The following is an 18,388-nucleotide window of genomic DNA, read 5'->3' on the forward strand; positions in this document are numbered from 1 at the left end:
GGTCAGGCAATGTTCTTAGGCTGCTCAGGAACTGTAAAAGCTTCCTAGAAGAATGAGATAGGGGCACATATACCTTGTGTCATGGCAATTGCTAATAACCTCCTTGTAGGCACTTGTCCAGCGCAGAAGGATGCTGTAAGGTTCTGGGCCATGTGCGTGTTTCAGTAACACAGCAATAAGCCTTAGAGAGTCCGTGACAGTATGGATTGCAGCTGAGATAAATTAAGTATTTTACCAAATTTTAGTGCCAAGGATTGACGTGTAAAGTTTTTAATATGTTCTTTGAAGGAAAGTCAGATTTCATTATATTAATATGAATCTTTGAGTTGTGCTCTTTTTTTCTTCAGAGCACATGTTGTAAATTAACGCGCTTTCCATCTTCCTTTTTTTACAGCACGCTTCGCTTTCACAGTGTACACAGTGATCTGATCTCAGCTTGTTTGCTCTGAAGATAATGTAAGTTTTGCCAATGACTTTGACAAAGAAAAGCACTTTGCCCAGTAATTGCTTGTAATATGCAGATATAACTATCTATAATAATACGTGCTGTATTTCAAAAATAGAAGGAACAAGAAATGTAAAGCCATAATACTGAAGAACTCTGGGGCTTTGGTTCTCATTTGCACTACACCCCCCTTTTATACTGGTTAGCTCTGGGAATGTAAAGCACTCTTGAAATGGTACAGTTATAAACTTGGGTCACTTCAAGGTTGCTTTACGGTGACACAATGTAAAGAAGCCTTTGCGTACCTAGGAATAACCGCCACCCCATCCCTTCCTTCGTGTACCTATCTACAGCTTTTTAGAATGTATTCTTTAGGCTCTGTGCAGTTCAAGTAGCTGCACTTTCAGTTGTGGTGATCTCTTAGGTAATGTGATAGAATAGGAAAGTACAAGAAAAATCCGTTTTAAATATCTTTTTTAAATTTGGAAATAATGTAGGTATTGTCTTCAAACCCTCTTCTTCTGTAAATAGCAATATGGCACTGAAGACTGTGTTACAGAAAAAGTGCTGGCTCTACAGCACAGAAGCCCTTGTGACAGTGAGTCTATTCCATGCTCTTGCATCAGGTTAAGACAGTCTTTGCTTACCTAACTGCCATTCTCAGCCAGAAGGGTCTGCTGCTATTTCAGCACTTACTGCCCTTTGGATGGGCTTGACTCAAACAGTAGGCAGTAACTAAAAGAAAATGTTGGTTTAAAAGAAAAAAAGTTTGAGCTGTACACCACTGCTGCTTCTGCACTGTGATGAAAGGAGACTTCGAAGGGTAGGCAGGAGCACTACCTCCTCCGTCGGGCAGTAGCATGCCCAGCCCTCCTGCTTTCCAGTCACTGGAGAAGCTTGGCTGGAGCAGTCTGGGTGGAGGATAGCTGCTCCTTGTGACGGAATTGCTGACTGTGGCAGGGTGTAGGGAGCACTATCACCGCATCACACCGTGTTTTAGCTTGAGTGGATGTCATCCTGAACAGGGCTCACGGTCAACTGGAAAAAAGCGCTAGCTGAGATGTTCAAAAACAAGTGGCGGGCATACGTAAACTGAAATCGTTGTTTGGTAAACCCCATAAACGAGTATGAAGATCTTCACTAGTTTGGGTACGGGAATGAGACCTACACTGACATGTCCTTTGTGTTTTCCATCCTCTGTTTTGGAAATACTACTCAGCAGACTGAAACAGGATGAAGCTTGTACTGCTTCTAAAAACAAATTTAAATGTGCAGTGTGAAGGTAGCTTTCTAGAAATGTTGGAATATCAGATATGATATCCTGCCCTCTGGAACATTCAAAGATATTTAGAAAAATGACTGCACAAGAACTATACCTGTGGCCGCTCCTGTGACATGCATTTAGTGAGGATTTTTTCCACCTTTAAAGCTGTATTTCTGAGTCTACTTGTTAAGTGGAAAAAGTCTCAGCTTCTATTTAATCAAAAAAAATTCTGTCTTCAAGTAAGACTTGCAAGTGTAGAATCAAATTGAAGGCAAGAAAAACAAAATTCTTGTCTTGGACTTTTGTGTAGTGTGTTTCAGTTTAAGCCAGTCTCAATATTTATGCGTGCCTAAGGCTGACAATACTGATTAGGCATAGTCCTGAGACTGTAGAAAACAGAGATGACTGTTTGTATTGGGTCCTTCCCCTTATCTTACTTTATTGCAGAGAAGGAGAGAAATGATAACAAAATTATTTCCTGAAAAGTGGCTCCAGCAGATGCATTGCCTCTGCAGAGTTTCTGATCCAAAGCCGCTAAGCTGGTTGCTGGAAAGGACGGATCCCAAGGCTGCCTCACTGGCGTGTCAGTATGCTTGCCCCCATTTTCATTCCAGCTCTACTCAGCTTCTTCCCTTCCTTGGCACCCCAAGTGGAAGAATTTGGCAAGATGGCTAACCCAGGGAAATAGGTATCATTTTCCCTCGTAAGTATAGCAAAGGAGGGGATCTGCTCACTGCTGAATTATTTGGATGCCCTTTTTTACTCAGGTAACACCTATTTGTTGTCTGAGAGTAAGAAAGCATACAAAGTAAATGAAAGAGCTGATGGCATGAAATTAAGATATCCACATCCACTTAAACCCATTTTTTTAATAAATAAAGCAAATTAGGATCCTCTTCCTACTTCTCTGTAGTGAAATTCTGATGTTGCAAATGTATTTGAGAATGAGCTTTGAGTAAGCGTTGCTTATCAAGAAAGCCCTGATCCTGCAAACTTCTCACGAATGAGTAACCACTTGATCCTCTTGGGTTCTTTGGAGCCCCTTCAGACTGAGTAAAAAGGGCTGGACCGGTCTTAAAAAATATAGTATCTCTTCCATATACATTCCCATTTTGACTTTTCTAGCTGAGGGGAGTTGTTCAGAGATTTTGAGTAAAACCGTAAAATATATATTATTAATATACAATTTCTAACAGGAATAATGTTGCAAAAGTACAAACCGTACTGGTTCACACCTCTGGACTCTCGTTTCTAATTTATTTCTTGTCAACAGCACAAAATGTATTTGGCATCTTTGTTTAATGTTCACACATCTGAAACTGCTGCTGTGGCTCTTTCCAACAGGCACTGGAGTTACGCTCCACTGAAATTAAAGGAATTTCATTTGCTTATATCTTTGGCAACTGGACAAGAGAGTTGATAAGAGAAAGTCTTTGCCAATTGTATAATAGCTTAGTAGTGGTACAGGGTAGCGTATGTGAGGTACATCTGCGAATCAGCAAATGATTGAATGAAGTATATTCGTCTGCATTAAAAAAAAGAAACAATGTATTTTTTTTAAATTCACAGAATTGTACAGGATCTTTTGGACAAAAGAAGGCAATTTCATTTCTATGTTGTAATTGTCAATTTGTAGTTGAAGGAATGCTTGTTAGCAGTGACTAACACTATGCAAAAGAAATATGGCGTTAAACAATACTTTGCTTCTTCAGTGTTTTAGTTGTTATTCTTCTAAAAGCAAGGACTGTTTTATAATTTGCAGATGTACAAGCATCATTGTTAGTAACCAAACCATTAACATCAAATGTCGCATTTTGAAAAGCCAGAAAAATAATGCAGTCATTGCTTCAAACTGAAGGTTTTCTTAACTTTTACAGTGCTGTAAACTGTCACTAACTCCAGTGGGATCTGATCATATTTTTTTGTTGTTACTTTCCCTTTCAGAGTATCTGAAGTGAATTGTGATCAGCGTTCACGTTGAGAGGAAAGTTGGCTAGAAGGGAGGATGTAGCTAACGTGCAGTATTTTCAAATAAAGGTGAGGTTTTTTCCCATGGAAAATGGTGAAAGTATGTAATATTTAATTACCTGTAAGAAACATTTTTTTACTTTTCACCAAATAAGGACTACTGTAAAATCATTTAGGGCTTGAAAAATAAGGTAGGCACTTTATAAAAAGTATCTTTTAAGAAACAATTGAAAAAACCCCAGTTCTATTCCTTTAAAAACAAATGGACTACAAATAATGGGTTTGACGAAAGCTGACAAATTACTTGAGCTGATCTGAGCATAAATATTGGTGTGGGCAAACAGCTTGGCTGTATGAAAATGTGCGTATTTTCAATTTAAAGTGAGATCTAGAGAATATAGGTACCCTCCAGACTGAAGCGCACAAGGTGAAATTTGAAACATATTTATGGAAAAATGCAAATATTTTGTGCATGAATTATAATGTGGCTGTAACTCTATTGTTTATAGCTGAAATTTAAGATATGCAATATACCCAAAGTAAAAACAGTTGTGAGTGAATGGGAAATTTTTCTTCATTCCACAGAAGTATTAGCTAGATACTGACAGCAAAGCAAGCCCTTGAGTTTCCAGTCCACGTCTAGAGCCATTAGTTCAAGTCATGTTCCACCAATCTGTTTTACCATGAGCAAGGGCCACGCGAAACATCACTTTCAATAGCGGAGTCTATAAACATTTCCATCATATAGCATCACCCCAAGGGTAATAAATTGAAACACAAAAAGGATGCCCATTTCTATGTTGATTATTTGAGAAAATTTTAGGAAGATTAGAACATTTGTACTTGGTGAAATTGCTTAAAGCTGGAATTGATGTAACAGAGAATTCAAGCCCTGTTAATTTATTCAGTTAATTCTGAATTAGTTGAAACCTAAGGATAGCACTTTATGGGAAACCCACAAATAGCAACGCACAAACTAAGGAGATTTTCTCTTTTTAGTTGAAGCAGTGGTCTTAGCTAGAAACCTTAAAAAGAACAGATCTACACTTTTAACACTGTATTTTGATTTTTGTGATGATTTGAGGGTAATCTAACATCTAAATTGGCTTCATACTTTTCCACAGGCAATCTGTGTCAAAAAAGGAAACTGAGGAGATAGGAGCATTATCAAATGATATGTAGAAAAGCAGAGGGACATCCAAATGAACCACATTTACCTGTGTCAATAATCAGAGCAGTAGTATTTATAATTGGCATAATGTTAACCTAATTTCAGAGTGTAACTCAGCACATATTTTGTTTCCTTTCTAAAAGGAACAGACAATCCTTACCAGTATTAATTTAGTTATAGTACATTATGAACTTTTAGACAGGGAAACTCATCCAAAAGTTTGTGAGAGACTTCAAAAGGGAAGTATTCATGACAGTTCCAATTTTTTTTTATAATCCCATTATGTAAAAGTGAGAGATTGCTGGAAACAACATTTTCCCTTAAAAAGGAAAAAATGTAGTCACTTTTCCTTGCAGATGTGAGGTATCAGGGAAGCAGCCTTAACCATGGTTTTCCTGCAAGGGGTAACATAAAGGGGATGGTTTTGCTGCAAGGGGTAACATAAATCAGATGTGTCTTCAAAATTAATTCCGCTACAATTTTTTGCCACTAGTTTCAGAATCTAGGAAAAATAACCCATAAATAAATGAAAATTTGGTTGTTTTCTACCTTAGGGATATAGAATGGATTAAATTAATTTAATTAGTTTAATCTGCTGCTTAAGTGGAAAACATCTCCTTGGTGGAGTAAACAGACAGGAAGGCTAAACTTCTGAAACTTTGTTAAAGTCCAAGTTAAGCTACCTCAAGTTTTCCTTTGATTTCTTGAGAAAGAAGGAAAAAAAAACCCCAAACCCAAACCCATAGAATATTAGCCATTCTCCATGACCACAGAGATGAAGGGATTTTTCTTAACTGTACAGAACTGTTACCCTTTCACATCTTTTTATCTTCAGATTCAGTATGTATTCAGTTTTACAATTTACATTTTTCAATACTGCAGTTATGTCAACTATTGACTGTTCTCTCTAGTACATGCATGCAAGATGGTGATGAATGTCAATATTTACCATGACTTAAGGTTTTTCAGACAGGAGAAAATGCTATCAGACTGCCTGTTATGCCTATATCATAAAATTAGTACTTTCTCATGAAAGCAGAAGGGGGAAAATGTGAATATAACAACAAAGACATCACGTTCAGTATGTATGGGATCTTCCTCTCTGCAAAACCTACTTATTTCTTATTTCTCAAATTGGGATCATCCAGAATAAGAGTCCCACATTGGTTGTAATTTTTGTGTGTAATTGCAATTTAAAGTTTCATGTTCTTTTAGTACTAATGAGAAACAAATGACAAAACAAGTTTTGTGCTCACACACACACACACAAAAGGCTTTTATCTCTGAAAGCAGAATTAGGGTGAGTTTCATTCTTTTACCTACTTTAGATGTTTGGTTTGTTTATATATTTGATTTTGCCTGCTTGAAATCAGCTCTAAAAGATACTTACTGTGTTCTGTCTTCACTGTTAAATCTGGCACAGGGTATGGAATCAGTGCTGGGAAAGATTATTTCTTGCAGAAGTAATAAAGCAATAGAAACATTGCTGCTTTTTTTTTTTCTTTTAAAGTGGATTTGAATATATCCCGTGGTTTGAAAAGATCATATGCTGAAGTTTCTGTGAAAAGTCCCATGAGGAATTAGATGCTTATTCTTGGATTTATTTGAAAATGCCAGCTCAAGTTCATAAATGTGATCTATGGATAAGAAATCATATAAAATGCGGAGTAATTTCACTCAGGACAGCAGGAACTGTCCAGACCTAACTCACTGCAGGCAACAGGAGATAAAAAAGAGGACAGACAGATAGTGATTCAAACTCATCATTTAGGAGTATTGATGGTACTGCCTGCTTAAGAAGCAGTTTTGAAACATTTCTATGAGAATCCTTTCACGTGTAATATTTCTCGACAGATTAGTCACTGTGACTGTTAGTCACAGTCCCACTCCTGTTATTGTTTTAGTCCATGATTTCATTTCTCTTCTCTCTTTTTTTGCTTCTCCTTTTCTCTAAACAAGTTTCTCTTGGAATTCCCTTTTTTATCGAGGGTTCATTTGTGCTCTTTTTCAGAACAATTCTACTGCATTACAAAATTTGTTTAATCATGCCTGCCAAGTCCCTACCAGCTGTGTCTCAGGGCTCACAGTTACCTGGATCCACCTGAGCATGTAGAAGCTGGTTTGATTTCAATGGTTCTTAATCTCCTAAAAAGCCTTTGCAGACCTTCATCAAAGATACTACTGTGTAACTAAAAGTTAGCTTTAAATTGACTATCACAGAATAATAAGCATTGCCCCTGTGGGAATGTGCATCTCAGTTAAGAGCTCATCTCTTCTTCTGCCCGAAGTGTCTTTGACATCGGCACAAGTTTTTGTTCTGTGAAATCACAGTTATTGAGCACCTCTGGGTGACTTAAACTTGCTGCCTTGTGAACCCTCCATCAGCACTGTTAGATCATCATTCTTCTAAACTACATGACTTGTATGTGATAGTGTTGGCCTGTGGTATCGGTAATATTAATTAAAGAACATTCTGATAACCTTTTCAAATGGGTTCATTTTGATTCACAGAGAAAATAGCACTGCTGAAGGAGCATTGTTTGCATCTCACATGGCTGAGGCTTTTCTGACTGAGCAACTCGGATGATCAAAATTCACTGCTTATCATACTTTCCTCTTAAATTCCAAGTTATTTTTGTATTTTTTATTTAAATTTTTGACGTAAATTCTTATTAAAAATTTTTTTGCTGGAAAAAAGCCTGAAAACTCATCTACATATTTCCAGAGCATAAAAACCCCAGAGACAGATGTTGCAAGCTCCCACTTTTATTTATGAAAATTTAAAAAATAGCTAAGGAGCCTGTAGAACTTTTGGAAGTGTGACTAAAGACTTGTGATGTTGGCAGTACTGCACACAGTCCTAGAAAAGCTCTGAAATGGTTACTCAGAATGGTACATAAGTAAAGATTAAGAACTGGACTGAGGTGAAGTGATGAAGATGGCATGTCGGCAGAAGCTACTGGTGTCACCACGGTTTTGTGAGGAAGTAAGTCTTACAATTGTCCGAAGCAGATGAGGAAATCTTGTAAAGGTGCTTTACAGAAAGGAGGAATCATAACACATAAAAGGTGTTTGACTTCTCTGCCTCAGAGCAACCTGACATTTTGATCCTTCGCAGTCTTCCTTGTTGGTATCATTTGGGTTAAGGATGTTTTGGGACAAGAAAGATCCTTAACACCTCTCTTCCCTCTCAGCATGGTATGAAGAAGTCAGAGCTAATAACAAATTTGGTGGCTTTGTGGCAGACTCTAGCTGTGACATGTAAAATATGTCACATAATTATCTCTATATTTCCTAAGCATATGTGTTTTCTCTTTTCTTTCTTGGCAATTGCTAATGTAATCGTGAGCCATGGTATAAGGAATATAATCTTCTTGGGGTCAATGCAAATGTGCATTTGAGTGACTAAATGCCCTAATTGGGTATGGAGTACCCTGCCTTTATTTGGCTTCTGTGTCTGATCTAACCCAAGGTGTAGAAAGGCACATGAGGGTTATTCTGTTCCTCATTGCTGCACAATACTGGTGGGAGGTGTTTGGCAATAGAGTTCTAAGGGCATGTTTGGCTTCACTGTGTTGACAAGGGTCATGGCTTTACTGTGAATCAACCTAGTTGCACAGGTACCTTGTTCATCTATGTAAAGCAGGAAGGAAAGCACAGTTGCTTTCCAGTGTTCTGCAGAGAAAAATAAACGCAGCTTTAAATAGACAAAAATGTAGCTAATGTGTTTATGAAAATACTGAAACTGCCCTGATTAGTGTTTTGAAGGTTGAAAATGATTTAGGTTCTGCTTAATCAAAAATATATTTACCAATTTATTTCATAGCAGTATGCATTATCTAAATATTACAATCAGAATATTCTGTCATTCTTGCCAATTTACTGGGTTCTGTCGTCTTGCTGATGAACAGTGACAAAAACTGCAGCTCCCTTAGAGACCCCTAGTATATTTGAGCTTTTGCCTGCTTGAAAGTGCTAGGGGAATAAATCACGTGAATCTTCTTCTAAACCTGGTCATTATGTGCCACAAACAATGTCTGTATTCTAATATACAGATGTGATTCTTTGAGTTGCTGTCGATGGCAATTGGCTCAGATGCACTTGCAAAGATAGTTGTAGGCGCAAGACTTAGATTTTAACAACGGACCGTGACTTCATTAGACATGAAGTAGCGTATCCCTGGTTATCATTTTGTTTACAGACAGTTCCTAGGCAAAGGATGCCCAACTTTATGGCCACATTTCAGAATACCAGAATCCCTTAATTCCCTTAGGGAAGATGTAAAGCAAAGACTTCGGAAACCTACTTCTGTGGTTCTCAGAGACCCCAGACCATGTGCTGCCTGGGGATAGCCCTGGGCCAGCACCCCAGGTTTATATTTAAGTAGGTGGGTCAGCCTTGATTACCTGGTTGCTTACAGTCACATCCTTTAAAGTTGTGGCAGCATTCACAAAGCCTGTCAAGCAGCTTCTGCTTTTTCTGGTACTACGAAGAAGCTGGGAGTCCTGATGGCCCAGTGCAGCTTGGTTTCCCGAGAAAATTCTGTTATGGTCCTGCTACTTCAGATGATAGTGCCAGCATGGTCCTACGTCTGGGACCTATTGAGGATGAGTTGTGCAGCTTTGCAAGCTGACTACGTTGACCTCCATGTTAGCCAAAGTATATCAGTTCTTTCTCCATGTAACCGGCTTTTCACTTCAGGCCCTATTAAGGAGGTGGACATTGCAGTAAGAGTGACTCGCTTTGAATTGGGACTGCCTAGCTATGTCATTTGCTTAAGGCAGCCAACTCCTATACCTGACAAAGTTTTTCTATCACAATCAAACGAAACAGGAAAGTAAACAGCCAAACAGTACGTCAGCAGTCAGAAGTAAATATGACAAACTTTGCTTTAGCATATAGAGGTTAGTACAGTTCAGTACTGCTATTCTACCAAGAAACAGATTAGGAGACTAAGTGCAGAACAGTGCAGTTCGTAGTTTGTCACTTGTCTGTGGTGTCTGTGAAATGCCACAGCCACTATGAAGCACAGGAGGGACGCTGCAGGAGCATGAAGGAGAGGCAGAAGAAACAGAGGACCTGATAACTGGAGACTGAAGAGCCTGGCAACTGCAGATAAGCAGATGCTTATTACTTAATCTATGCAGAAGTATCATGAGGCAGGTAGTAGGGCTGGCACACTACAAAATTCATTTAATATGTCATTTTTTGTTTTGCTTCTAATTCCTCTTTGGGTCTTGGAGCTACATTTTCACAGAGGCAGAGACCTGCCCGTTGGTACGGGAATGCACTGACTTTTGTACGCTAGAGCTACGAATTTTATAGACTTCCTTCACAGCTCGTGGGTTCTGTCATATCTGCAAATAAAACTGAAGGCACAAATGTTCTTTTTTTGGATGCAGAGGTACCTACTGAGCCACAACTTTTCAGTTAAAACCGTGGTCCTTGTTGAACAGATCTAAAGGAAGAAATTCCCCTCATTTCTATAAATCTGACCTTTTGCAGGACAGCTGTAATGTGGGCAGAAATAGAATTGCTTGTGCCATATAGCTAGAATATAATGTACCACCTCTGTTTAAAAAAAGTGTCTCTTACAAAGTCTGCTGTCCTTTAATAAATATAAATAGTGATAACAATAAAAAGCTTGATGTAATTACACTTGATCCTATTCAAAGCTTCTTTCTGTTGACAGAAACATGAAAGACTTGGTAGCTACAAGAATGCAGGGGTTTAGCAGAGAAAGATTCTTTCAAAAGCATTGCAAAGGGGGAGAAATAAGTGAATAAAAAGGGAGACACGTTACGGATTTCAACCACAGAAGTCAACACTGGAGTATTCAGCCCCAGGAAATTCAAAGAAGGGGGGATCTACTGTGAATTTAAGAACACTGTGGTTACGCTGCAGTTTATATCTTGTGGCATTCAAGTAATCTAGTTAGAAACGGTGTTTTCTGTGCCTAGCAAAAAGCATAAGAAAAAAAAGTTTTGCTTTGTGCTTTGTAATGTTGAAAGCATTAAGATCTGTAAACAATAGCATGGTTTAATCAAGTTTTACAATTAACTCCTAGAATTATTCAAAAAGTTATCAATGTTCTGGCAGTGCTTCCCCTTTCTCACCTGCACCCACAATCCTCAGGACGTTCTCTCTAGTCTCATCCGATGCACACAGGAGTCACCACAGAGATAACCATTTCTCTGATCACAGTTCTTCACTGGTGAAACTGCTTTTTAGTATGAACTTAAGTTTTTAGGTAAATGAATACCTGGTCTCAGCTATAGCCTTTTGATATCAACAGGAGTCATTCCACTAAAGTAACTCTGGGATGGTATCTTTTAAACTTCTTATAGTCTTGAAAGCATCTGTATTTTTGCCTTTTGTGTTTTTATTTCAAAGCCAAAGGTATGTGATGATTTATGTTTCATGTAGAACACATTTGATTCACATACAGCTGGATGTCAAAATATCCATGTTGTAAGGTTAATAGCGCTGTTGTTCAATTTAGATACACTCCCATTTGTTCAGTTGTCTTTATCATGCAGCATCTCTAGTGAGTATCTTCTGGAACCTTCTCAGATGCTTTGGTCAGAGGCATTTGCAAATTTTGTCAGCACCATTGTCAAGCGCACCGATCTTAAAGAAATCTCATTTCATTGTTAAAATGTTTACAACAAGTACACAGTCCAACACGTTTATAATAGTCCATATGTCACTGAAATTTTTTTGGGAAGTTTACATTTATAAGTAAGGAATTGGAATGTTGGGAAACTTACTGCCAAACCTTGGCTTGCAGCGTTTCTTGGTACACAACAGTATCAATGTTTGGCAGAAGTCAGTTCTGATTTTTTTCTCAAAGTTCTGACAGTCCCTATAAAATGCTTTACAAGCTTACTTTGTCTTAAGGTTGCACATCTCTTTCTTGGTCAGATGATTTGCTATTTTACATTTATATGTAAAACACTTATAGGTTTGCTAGTGTAAACTTCTCTAAAGAATCTAAGTCTACCAAAACAAACATATTATGGAGAGAAAAAAAAAGCTGTGTATTTCCAGTAGAGTGGGTTTTTGCCCCCATTAGCATTTGTTCTATCGTATCTCTGGTCTGCAGCAGGTGTTCTGAGAGGGTCTAATTCTTTGAAAATGAGGATGGTAGCTATTATCAGCCCAAACATAGCTTTATTTTTGCTGTGAACAATGTAGTTAAATGCTTCTTAAATGTTTTCTTTAAGAGAATAATTTAAATATTATTGTTAACAATTGGTGATCGCTTTATATCCTGAAAACTATCATGCTTTGCCTTCCTTTTTTAAAGTAGTGGATATGAGAAGATGATTTTGAACATGACCAAGAACTTTTATTTTATAGATAGGGTCAGAATAAGTTTGCTTTTGCGTTAATTGTGGGATAGTTGCTTGGCTCAAAACAATATTAAAAACCCGTGATATTAAGATATAGGAACAATTGTCCCAGGTGAGAGAGCATGTTTCTAAATCAGATGAGCTTAGCATATGTATTCGTTTAACATAAAACGGAAAATACTTGAAAACTTCATTATCCAAAATACACAGAGAAGGTTTGGATGCCTTCATTGCATCAAGTCCTTATATCTATGTCAGTATGTCCTAGAACTCCTTTCTTCACAAACAAGCGTTCCAACATCTGAACAAAGAAGCAAATGCCTTCCCTCTCATCTTTCTTCTTGCCCCTACTGTTTTTAATAATGTATGTCTGACATGCTAACAATCAGGCACATGCTCATTCATTGTTGTCTCATCTCAGCTGCCTGATAATGGCTTAAGAGGGATGATGAGTGGAATTGCACATCAAGAATCTCTTTTGTTGATGGAGTAACCAGGAGCGCGTTTCCAATTTGCAGTTTGGCTCTGGGGCTTCAGAAGCACCACGTATGTTTGATATCCACTTGGTTGCTTGCCACCAAACTTGGGGATCAATCACTATGTTGTGAGAGAATATATAAAAAAAAAAAAGGGAAAGAAAAAAGCAGAAAAAAACCCTGACTTTTATTTTGAAAATAGTAGGACATCTCACAGATTGAGAACTTGTCTATTGCAAAACACGTGGAGAAGCAAGTGTGTGTGTATGTGAGTGAGAAAGAGGAAACATATGTATGCCTGTATTTCTCTTTCATAATATCTCAAAGAGAAAATAAATCATAAGTTGATTCCACTGACTGTTTTGGAGTTAAACCAGGGATTACACTGAGCCATTCTTAGACAGCCATTTCCATGTCAGTTCAGGACCCCTTGTGGCAAATCTGCATTCTTCTTAATCACTTGGATTTTAATCAGATTTTAATTTGTCTTTGTCTTCAGCTCTGCAAAGTTTGGGCCTGGAATCCCTTTGCTTCAAGGATCAAAGAGTGTTTTCCCTGTGTATGTCAGGCACAGTTATGGAATGCTCTTGTATGTTTATTTAGCTCAATAATGATTCCATATTAACAAAAGCAGATTGAGCCAGGAATGTTTTTCAGAATAGCCTTTTTGAAATCTTGCTTTGTTGGAATTATGGCACCTCCAATTCTGTTATTTTCCTTTTGAAATACGTTGTAGGAATTCACTACAAAATCTATAAAAACCCCGTTCAGGGATGAATGGCTTATTCTGCTTCTTGGCTTGTTAATCAATATTGTTAACTAGCTGTGATGGACATAATTAATGGAATGACCCTAGCCCCCCCTTAATCAAAGATAATTGCCTTGTTCAGTCACATTCACTCTCCAAAATATAGGTGCGTGAGCATAAATGTCATAATTTATTTTAGATTCTCCATGATCATTACATATTCTGTTTTCTTGTTAACAACTAATTTTAATTCTAGCTCACCCAGCAAAGTTGAATGCCATAAAACAGCCTTCCTAAATTTCTGAGCTGGGTGGCTAAATAACATATTACTCTATTGCACACTTACAGTAAGGAGGGGTCGATAAGGGTAAAAACAGAATTCCACTATCTACTGGGCTCTGATGCTGGTTTGAATCCATTGCCCAACAGCTTGGTAAGATGCTGCCTGATGAGATTCACGTCTTGGCTTGAAGTTAAACGGTGCTGATATCAGAATAAACCTCCTGGATTTTGGTATGCATTTCATGTATCCTTTTATCAGCTTTATTATTTGTTATGCTTTTGCTGAGCTTCCTTGAATAAGAACAAAAGGGTACACTTATTATGCAGCAATTTCATGAATGCTATTTAAAATAATATTTGAGGAGGAAAAAGTAAATCAAAATGAATAAAAGCCTAGGAAACACATGATGAAACAGAATGAATATCAGAGCTATTAAATTAATAATCTTGCAAAGCATTATTTATGGTATCTCAATGGAAGTTTAGAAATTGATACTGACTTTCCAAAATTAATTGAGTACCTTTGTTGTATTTCAGGAATACATATGCAAACTCACTGTAACTATTCCTTGTGGGGAAAATTGTTCCACCTGCCAAAAACCTCAGGAGTTTCATCTGATTTTCATCTTCTCAGGGTAAACAGTTGAGGTATTGACTCAGTATGGCATTCATTCAGCAAATCTGTATAGTCTGAGATTGTCTGTGGATGGTTGTCCTTGTTTTCTCAAGTTGCCCATTAAAAGAGTGTTTGCAGCTGTGCAGAAGCAGTAGCCCGAAACAGAGATTGGGCAACTCCACAGCCCCACAAGGTGTACTGTCAGGGAGGTTTACTTTTTAGGTACCCTTTCCCTAACAAGTACGTATGCTGTTCATGAAAAGGCAGAAATGCAGGTGAAGAATTTTGTATTAAGGACTGACATGCTCAGGAAAACTACTGGCTCAGCTCAGATGTCCAGCCAGCTTGAAGCCCAGTGGTATGTTCCTGTGGAGCATCTCGCGTGCTTTGGGCTGGAAGACATCCTTGGGCCATGTCCCCAGTTCTCAGTGGCCTGTAGAGAAGCACAGGGTCAGGCTCAGCTATGCCTTGCAGTACTGCTACAGGCAGACCAGTTGATAGGACTGGAGGGGCAGAGGACTGAATGAATGGTCATGGAGCCTCCCAGTACAGGTTTCTTTGGATATTACCTTCACAGTATTGACTAGTATCCACTAGTGCAAATTAGGTGGAGATGCAGGTGTTCTGTTCTCTGAAAAATAGGTGTCAACAGACCAGAGCTGTCTCCTCAGAGTTAGCTGGCTGCTTTCTGATGGCTTTGAGTTGTAATGAGTAGCTGAAATCCCTGAAATCTTGTCCTTTTTGCTACAGCTGTGAAATCTCCCTGACTACCCACATTTCACCATTAAAACTACCTTTGTTAATTTTTCCAGGACAGACGATTTCTGTATGACACTAGTTTGCCCCAGATTTACTAAATTGGCTATTTCTGTTACAGCTTCTCATGCAAGAATGACAGCTGAAGTGACCCACCAAAAAGCAAACAGGGAAGATGCAGGAGTACTGACAGAAAGAATCCCATACCTGTTGTTGTTTCACTTTGTTATTCCATTTCTCTTCCCTCTTTTTTGCTTCTCTTTTTCTTGGAACGAGTTTCTCCTGGACTTCCCTTTTTTTCAGCGAGGGCTGTTTTCTTTGCTTTTCTTTTTCAGAACAATCCTACTGTGTTACAAAATTTGCCTAAATCATGTTTTCCAAGTCCCTAGCAGCTGCGTCTCAAAGCTTACAGTAGCATCCGAATCCCATGCATAGTGTGCTGCAGCGTAGGTCCTTATTTTGTAGTGTTTAACTATGAATGGGATAGTAGCTTAAGCTTTGCATTGTTTATCCTAAGGCAGCTGGGTGCTGTGGTGGATGAGGCAGCTTGGCGTGGGCATAACACACATGAAGGATTTCTCATGTGGACCTGTTGAAGCTGGACGCGTGGTGCGCAGGCTTGTGCCAGCAGCCATAGCCAGGGCATTATTGTCTGTGCGCGCTTCTTGGCCTCCTCGTGGCTATTGAAAGAATTAACAGGCTTTTCGGGCTGCTGAGGTGCTCAGCCCGGCAACCCACCTGGCTCTATCTGTTTCTGCAGCCTTACACAGGGGCTATGCAAAACTGGTGTGATTATGCAGAGAACCAGGCTCCCCAAATGCGATCTTTAAACAACATATGGGATGAGAGCTCATGATTTTCAGAAAACATTCAAGGATATGTAAAAGAAGCAATAGAGTGAACTGAATATTAGCACAGGAACAGCCACAGTTCCACATTTAATCTTTCTTGCAAATCTACTTCTGCAAGTGTTTGCAATTCTGCCAATAGCTGCAAATGTTATTTGCTAGTGCAAGACACCAGTTCGTAGAAAGCAATACAAATCTCTTGTACATCAAGCTGTTTTTTTTCCCTGATTGCCCCTCTTAGAATAGTGGTAGCTTAGCTATACATGGTATTGTTTCCAACCAAAACTTCAAAGCTTTATTTCTGTGATTGGTAGTCATCACCTGAAAGGTGATATTCACTACCCAGTGAGTAGTACCATCTCTTCAAGTCCTCCCCTGCTTAAATGGAGAACCTTGCAGAACCCTGCTATAGATAGCTATCAAAGCTTTTGTCTTTATTGCTTTGTTCTGAGACATTATCAAAGCGGTATCTTTCCCTTTTAGTATTGTCTGTGCTAGCATTTTTTTTTCTCTGAAATGTTCCTAACTTGAGCTTCTGAGATTAACTAGTGTTTTAACTGCTTAGGGTTGTTCTCAATAAGGGTGAAAGGCTTAGTAATGGTTTGGACCAAAAGAGGCAGAGAATTGATTTTTACGAATCCAGTTTCTGTCTGCACACTAGCAATGAACAAATCCTTGTGGTTTTGTTTCTCTTTAATTTCTTGTCTGCGCCTTGCGTATCTTATTGGGTTGATACCAAGGACTTTATGGCTGAGGACTGTATTCTCATAGATCACAGCTCCAAAGGACATTGTTCTTGGCTGATATCTCCAGGCACTGCTATAATGTAAAAAAAAAAAAAAAAAAAGATAGAGTAATTGTATATGCTGTTTATATTCATGTTTGTACCTGTAGGGATGTATTGATGGGGAGATGTGGTGAAATGATAAAAATGTTATGAAAGGCAGTTATTCCTTTCTGTGAAATAAGGAAAACTGACGGCACCGATTTAATTCCTAGGAGCACAGTGAAAAGGACTAGGACCATATAAAAGTAGCACAAGAAGGAATTGAAAAATAATAATGCAAAAATCTATATCTAAAGCACTGGCAGGAATATATTTATGCATGAAGAGTATTCCATGACTGATCTACAATAAAACTGAGTGAGACACAGAAACAACACATATATGTTTGTACCACTCTACAACCTCCACTGGAGATAAATATGAAATATAGTCATATTTCATAGGAGACCTATTTTAAGCCTTCCTCATTCCAGCATGCCCTTAACTTTTGTAGTGGATTTGTAACCACTTCCTTGCTTCTGATGGAGTCACGTTCATCTTTTTGACCCATGAAATGCTTTCAGAGAATAAGTTTTGTCCTCAATATTGAAATGGTTCCCTTAAACTACAGAGGCTACAATTCTCAGAATACATGTTGAGAGACAACAGCCCTGATTCCTCTCAGTCATATCTCTTTACTCCCCCGTTTTATGTTACACAAAGAAAACCTTCTGTCACATTGTCACTATACTCATTTTTCTATTAACCACAAAGTATAAAGGTGTCCAGTGAATTACAGTTGCCGCAGTCTTTCACTGGGGTAATTTTTGTTCAAATATGGAAAAAAATACATCGATAACTCAGTTTTTCTCCTCTCCTGTTTGTAAAAAGAGGAAAGTGAACTAAATTTTAGTAGATTCTCCTTTTAAATTTCAGGAGTACCGGGGAGTAGTGAGGATTTAAATATTCACATTATTAATCTACTCTTATTTGAATGCACACAAAATTTAATGCACTGGAAGATATATTAAGCAAAACCACAAGGCTTCTGAGATACAGAAACTGACAGTCAAAACCACCAAGATATCTCCTGAGTTTGAAACACCAAGGTCATAATCCTGGCCTCAAGACATCACATGCCTTGAATTTAATGTCATATGCATCTTTAGGAAAAACTTTAAATATTAAATTTCTTGGTAAAGACCTGCACTAAGTATTCTTTAGTTAGCGTTTTTCCAATCAGATACAAAAAGAAGAGATTTCATTTTTTATCACAAATTTATTTGCACATATTCATTTCCTAAATCAGATTATCTGTTCAGGCTAAGGAGGATCTGGTCCAGAAATGAGACACACAGGTCAAAGATAGCTTTGCATCTCTTAATGTTCACGGCCTCACAGTATTTTTAGTGGGAAGAAATTAGGCTAGTTTTTCAGTGTGTGGAAGGGAGAGGAGTCTACAGATCAGGAAACAGATCTTTCCATCCCATCTTTCTTTGATATCTGAAATCGGATCGGTAGTACTACTATTTTCTTTTTCATTTCAAAACCTATAAAAAATTAATTTAAAAAGGCAGAAATGGACAAGTGAGTTCAAGTGAGGCTTGGTATTTACACTCAAGATGGAAAGTCCAAAATGAAGAGCCGTGTGATACAGTAAATGGCACCCATGATTCATTGCCCAAAATAGCAG

At 38.2% G+C, this 18,388-nt stretch overlaps 1 long non-coding RNA gene across 1 annotated transcript in view; it reads left to right on the forward strand.

The window, feature by feature from the left end:
* The window catches only part of LOC142404823 (uncharacterized), a 28,173-nt gene extending 14,273 nt beyond the window's left edge, over positions 1 to 13,900 (forward strand). The window contains exons 2-3 of the long non-coding RNA XR_012773960.1: positions 395 to 456; positions 13,857 to 13,900. This is a non-coding gene — a long non-coding RNA (uncharacterized LOC142404823). The remainder of the gene's footprint in view (positions 1 to 394; positions 457 to 13,856) is intronic.
* Positions 13,901 to 18,388: the final 4,488 nt, after the last annotated feature.

Source organism: Mycteria americana, chromosome 1, assembly GCF_035582795.1.
Source record: "Mycteria americana isolate JAX WOST 10 ecotype Jacksonville Zoo and Gardens chromosome 1, USCA_MyAme_1.0, whole genome shotgun sequence".
In the NCBI taxonomy this organism is placed as follows: Eukaryota; Metazoa; Chordata; class Aves; order Ciconiiformes; family Ciconiidae; genus Mycteria; species Mycteria americana.